We start from the raw sequence: 6504 nt of genomic DNA on the forward strand, positions 1-6504 counted from the left end.
GGACATACACTGCCAGAGCGACAAACATTGTATCTGGCAGCCTGTCACCCTGTAGATATCACAGGCATACACCGAGATCTCACAGCGTATTTCCCAGAACAGGGGAAATACGCGGCTGACCGACAGACAGACATACACTGCCCGATGCTGCCGACATTTAAACTTACAAAATATCACATCAGACGGGCATGCTGAACGATCCGGTATGCCCGACGGATCGATATTTTAGCATTGGTTGGCCACACACACACAGTACAATATAGGGGCGATCCGCCAATATCGTATCAGCCCGATAATTGTATAGTGTATGCCCAGCATTAGTGATTTTCTCTAGAGTCTCTGCATACATGTAACAATATCGCTGTCGCCAGACAGTTGTACGGCAAAGGCAGTCACACAGCTCTTATTAAAATAACAATTAGCTAGCTTATCTTTTCTTACATATTTGCTGGATTACGTGCAGGTATGTGTGCTGTCCAGCGGTGCCCGACTCCTGGGAACAGCGGCGGCCATCAGCACATGAAATCTCGTCATCTTTGCAACAACTATTGCATGTAACGTTGTGGCTGGCAGGAGGCAAAACAAGACTGACCCACCAAAGGGCTCGCAGAGATCACCGGAGGGGGAAGTCCTCTCCCCCAGTGCAGCAGCCAGATGTTAATACATCTCAGCATTTTGCTTCCTGGTTTGCCTCGATAGAAGGTGCAGCAGGCAGAGCTTTAGTGCCCTAATACAACATATCCCCCCTTTAGTACCAGAGGCACTACCATAACAACTTAAAGACCAACTCCACTTCTTATATTTAATCTATAAACACTATGGGGCAATTAAATGGAACGCAATGTGACTAGCGTCAAGAAGGAGTTCCCGGAGCTATTCAATTGTCCCACTCACGCCCAGCACTTAATCGGGAGATGCCAGACAGCACGCCTTAAGCCGGGTGCTTAGAGCACTAAGCGGCATTTTCAGACTGAAGTGCTGGCTGCATTGCTGTTAGTGCCGCATTAAGCTGAAAAAGACTATCGCGGCCGGCACTTTAGTCGGATTTCTGCTTGCACCCTTAGGAGGGTTTCATTGCTGTCTCTGACTAAAAACCTCAGGATTTTTCATGGTGATATTCAATATTTTTGTTATCAGAATGGACCATTTACCATGATTTGTGCTTCATAATGCAATAAACCTTCAAATATCACACAAAAACAATATGGAACAGTGGCAAAGGCCCTCATTCAGAGCCGTACGCTCTGAGCAGAGCGCACGCTCTGAATGAGGGCCGCCCTCCATAAAAATGGAGCGTCCTCCTGGACGCTCGTATAGCTGTGGGACACCACCCACAGCCTATACGAGCGTGCAGTTTGATGGCCGCGATGGTCGTGACCATCGCGACCATCGAAACTGCGAGCCGGAGCCTGCGGTTGAGGTTTTCAACCGCAAGGCCCGGAGTGATTTTGGCTCTATCAGAGCCAAAATCACTCCCACTGACATCACTAGTGATGTCAGTGGGCCGGCTTCTGACGGGAGGCGTTCCCTTGGGAACGCCCCCGTCAGGGAGGCACGCCCCTGGCACGCCCACCAAAGGGGGCGTGCTGTCAATCAACATCGACAGCACGCCCCCTTTGATCAGACACAACGAGCGAAGGACTTTCCTTCGCTCGTCGCGTCTGGCGCATGTGCACGACGGAGCTCCCTCCGTCGTGCGCATGCTCAGTGCAGACCATCGACCCACTTGCGAGCGGACAGCCGCTTGCGAGTGGGTCTGAATCAGGGCCAAAGTCAGCACACATTGCCTGTGTTATAGATAAAGCTCCTTAGTGACTAGAAAACATATACAGTATGTATAATCAATAGTATGGCCTCGTTACAGATTATTGCCCTGATCCAGATATGTACGCAATGCCGATATTTACACAGATCAAGTGATTGCCATTGTGCGAAAGCCGCACTGTACACACTCAGCGATTGCATTGCGAATAAGCTCATACAGAGGATTCAATCGCAATGTGAGTGACAGACAATCAGTGTTTGGGGAGGTGGTTAAAAAAAACGCAGACATGTCTGACAGTGTAAACGCCGTTTCATGGGCGTGCATAAAGTAGTCATTGCAATCTCCTTCAGAGCATGAGAGCTGCAGTGTTTGCGTCTGGTCAGACTTGACTTACATATTGCGTGACTGCCCGCTGTGCATCGATGTTACAGATGTTTATGCTGTTGCATATTGTCGGACAGATATGAGAAGACAGCAGTGGGCGTCCCTATACTCAGCTGTGCTTTGGATGGCATTAGCACATTTTAGCAGCTGCGATTAATGAAAGAATGCAGTTGTGATTGCATTAGAGCAAATCTCAGAATCACGCCCAATGTTTCCACATAGTCCCCATACTTGTCTAAGCATTTGTTCCAACAATATACCAAGGCATCTATCCCTGCAAAGAAGAAATCAGTGTCAAGCACCAGAACATGATGGCTTACTGAACTTCACCCTCGGTTGCGAATCGCCTTCACCAAAGGTGCTTCTTCAATGGTCTAAAGAGATGGAAACCACTCTGTGCCACGTGAAGGCTGTAGGGTCAATGGTCCAGTACCTCCCAATGGTAGCACCATAACAACTCACGCATGCGATTGGCGGAGTGTGGCCTGGTGTTATAGTGCAGCAATACAACGCTTGTTGGCAGCAACCCAGGTCGTTTTCTGATTGCCCTACGCAACCGCCTTAATGTGTCACAATAGCGGACAGCATTCACAGTATCTGCCTTGGTGAGGAAATCAACAACGCCCTTGTGGTCCTAAAACACTGTCGCCATGACCTCCTTTGCTGATGGAGTAGTTTTGCATTTCTTTGAATGTGAGGATGATGTGTGTTTCCATGTTGCCATGGTGTCACATGATGCACCCATTTTTAATCGTTCGTCAGCAATTTCGCTAGCTTGAATGCGCCTCCTGAATCAGACCGTTAGTACAGCACAAATAGGCATCTGTGGTGAATGTGATTGGCTGGATCGCTGCTCATCTTGAACGTCTGCCCTGCTGTTATCAAATGCAATGCACCAAACCGGTTTCTGTGACTTTACATTATCACTGTACACCTCGACAAAGTTGGCAATGAATTTCAGCTGCTGAGATGCCCTTTAGATGCAGAAGTCTAATCACACTACGCCCATCAATGTTTGACCATGTTTCCGCCAGCCCCGCCATCTTACAACTGATGTTGGGACAGTATGACTGGTATGAGGTGCAGTCTAATGGCCGTGAGGGAAAGCAGTGGTCTACAGTACCTGCTCTGGCCTGGTGGGTAATTAGAATGTAATAGAGAACATTACACACGTGAGAGCGGTTATCACCTTACCTATTGAACCATCCTCGTATACACAACTGACACTGCTTTAAAATCAACGTTTCAGTGCAATTTACCTGAAGAAAGAGTAACTAGCTCTGAAACGTTGACTTTGAGGGGAATGAGACACTCTAGTCCTACAGGTCCAGCCCACCACTCACAGCCCATGACAGTTTTTCAAAACCTACTAAGTGGCCCCCCAGCTGAAATAATTGCCCACCCCTGCTGTAAAAATATTCCGCCCTACTATATCCTTTAATATACTGCAATATCACTGGTACTGATGGATGACAGCCCAGTAAGAAATAATGCTTTTTATTATTTGAAAGTTTTAGTAACACCAGTCTGAAATACATCCATCTACTTAGCTAGTGTTAGATGGATTGTTAGGAGGTACAAATAAATGATGTTCCTGTACATAAGTGTCATGTCTGTGTAGTAATGTTTGCCTGTGGCATTTATAGGATTTGCATAAAACTTTTAAAATGCAGCCCACTATCTCATTCACACAAAATGGTACAGTATATAGAACTTTTCTTCCTGTACAGCTAAGTGGGGACCACGCAGGTCATGGACAAAAAGAATCTTCCAGTAATTCATACTGGTCCATCGTTATGCTCAATATTTCCTGTTCTATTTCTTCCTCTTGTTTTGCTCATACAGATGCACAGACACAGCATTACACAAATGTACAGCTGGAAGCGTCTGCCTTGACACAGAAATAGGTCATCCACCAACAACCTATAAAGGAGCAGCAGACTTGTTAACCCTATCCCTCAACGCAATCGCTTATGGTTGTCAATCTATTACATACCAGTTGAGAAGTAACGTGTAGTGCACATGTAGACCGAAAAAGTGCAACAGTTACAACTTATAGTGACTTCATATGTAAGGCCACACACCTACTGACAGTACTTTGTTAATCAGCTACAAACATGATGCTGAATAGCCCTGGGAGGGAGTTCCCGGAGCTGTTCAATTCACCACGCTGTTAGCCGACTAAACGATTTCTACTCGCACTCTCCTGAGGGTGCGAGCAGAAACCCAACTAAAGTGCCGGCCATCAAGCTGTTTTACAGTAGGACCCGGAGAACAAAATGAAAGTCTATCACTCTATAGGAAAGCAGGTATGGACTAGTTATGGTACTTGTGTACTTTACGGACTCATTGCAAACAGAACCCAAGTGTCCTACGCTCATTATTATTATCATCAATCATGGTAATGTCTAAACCCCCTTCACGGAGAAGACCCTGACGTCATTAGCCAGTGTCCAGTATCATTCCCAGTGTCATTCCCTAACATCCAAGTGGGCATAGAAGGGGAATATAACATTGTGGCAAGCGTAGCGAGCCCGCGAGGGGACAACTGTCTTCTTCAGGTGGGGACAACTTTCGGTACATGTGTATGTAAAAGTACACAAGTACCATTTAAAACATTCATTGGGTTCTTTCTGCAATTAGTCCGTAAAGTACACAAGTACCCTAGTTATATTGTCCATTTTATATTTGACATACCTTGTAATGTGTGAGAAATATATATTTACAAGTCATTCTATTCTTGTGGCATTTAAAATAAATTATATAACATTTATTGCTCTTATATATTATATAGCAGCGTCCAAACATTTGATTTCGATATTATATTCATTACATATGTATTGCTTTGCAAATGTATGGGGTAGGGTATATATAAGTAATGCTAATGGGCTGCCAGAGGGTTCCCAGGTGGGAAATGACAGTACCACTTGCTGAGGTAGAGAATACAAGTCACTAGGACTACAATAATAACATACCACTAGGGGAATAATACTAGGCAATGCACAGTCTGCCCCAAACAGCAGGTATGTACTTACAGTTATTGCTGAACGGCTTCCAGTTATTTATTGTCCAATATCAGTGACCCAGATACACACACGTTCTCCCCTGCCCTCTCTACTCCCCTACTCTACCAGTAGTACCCAGCACACCACTGATCCATCATCCGCCCCTCTGCTTTACACAAACGAAACGTGCTAACCCCGAGTTCCGCCCTTTCTCGTCTTCCATTGGATGCTCACCACATAGTCCCGCCTCCTATTAGAAAGGAGGATGAACAACAGGCCTAACACCACTCCCTTTGACAATCTCTTTCCCTTTGCTTCTGCTGATAGGAGAGGTCGTACGTCAGTCAGAATGAGAAAGCTGCTCATTGACCGTAGGCGGGGCCTTGCTCATTGCATAAGCTTCACGTGGAAACCCATGAGAGGCAGCTCGTCGCTAATATATGCTGAATAGTTGCATTGACAAGTGACTGACTTATGTAGCACCTCTATTCCTGAATGCTGAGCTGTCTTCAGCCGCTGATGGGTGTCATAGGGAATACTCAGTGTCAGTAACACATAATATTCCCCTTCTACCGTACTCTGGTCATCCAGCTGCAGTGGAACTACATATCCCAGCAGAGCATGCTGAAACTGTGACAGGGCATGCTGGGATATGTAGTCCCACAGCAGCTGGATGGCCACAACTTTGACACCCCTGCCTCCACGACGTATCATATGGGCTGCACATCTGCTCATACGATACGTTTTAGGAGCTGCAGGAGCGCGCATCGGATCGTATCCTACTTAAAAAATACATGATTTCTTCCGACGTGTCGAAAATCGGGCAATCGATACTGCTCATCCTGGCTTACCAGTCTTTAAATTCCAATATTTTAAATTAGCAGATGCATCTTTATAAGGCCGAACCATACACGGTGCGATGAGGCGACGGGGGATCCGACGTCCGCCATATCGGTCTGCACACATGGTGCGATCAGGTGGCCGGCCGCCCGATATGCCGGCTCCCCCCTCCCTCATCCACAAATCAATATAAGGGACGCATCCCCTGATTGCATGGTTTTGCAGTGCGATCAGGCGATGCGATGTACAACTCCACAGGAGCGCGCTTTCTGCGAAATCAGGCCCATACACAGTGAGATATCGTACCAACCCATCGGATCGGCTACTTTATCGCACCGTTTATGGGCCGCATAATAATGACAAACCTATTTGGCAATGGCAATCCGGGCAGAATTACAGTACCACAAACATCACAGCAATAATAGAATACCAATACTGAGAGGCTGATTCTTTAAACCCATCTGCTGGAAAGTATCAAAAACCACATGCAGGGACAGGGGCTAAGGAAAG

The 6504-nt window shown here is 46.4% G+C and overlaps 1 protein-coding gene across 1 annotated transcript in view; it reads right to left on the reverse strand.

Annotated features, from left to right (window-relative positions):
• The window catches only part of PER2 (period circadian regulator 2), a 43375-nt gene extending 38111 nt beyond the window's left edge, over positions 1-5264 (reverse strand). Inside the window, exon 1 of the mRNA XM_088466467.1 lies at positions 5185-5264. The gene's annotated coding sequence lies outside the window, so the exon portion shown is untranslated. The remainder of the gene's footprint in view (positions 1-5184) is intronic.
• Positions 5265-6504: the final 1240 nt, after the last annotated feature.

This window comes from Taudactylus pleione, unplaced genomic scaffold (genome assembly GCF_031769625.1).
Source record: "Taudactylus pleione unplaced genomic scaffold, aTauple2 ptg000066l, whole genome shotgun sequence".
NCBI lineage: Eukaryota > Metazoa > Chordata > Amphibia > Anura > Myobatrachidae > Taudactylus > Taudactylus pleione.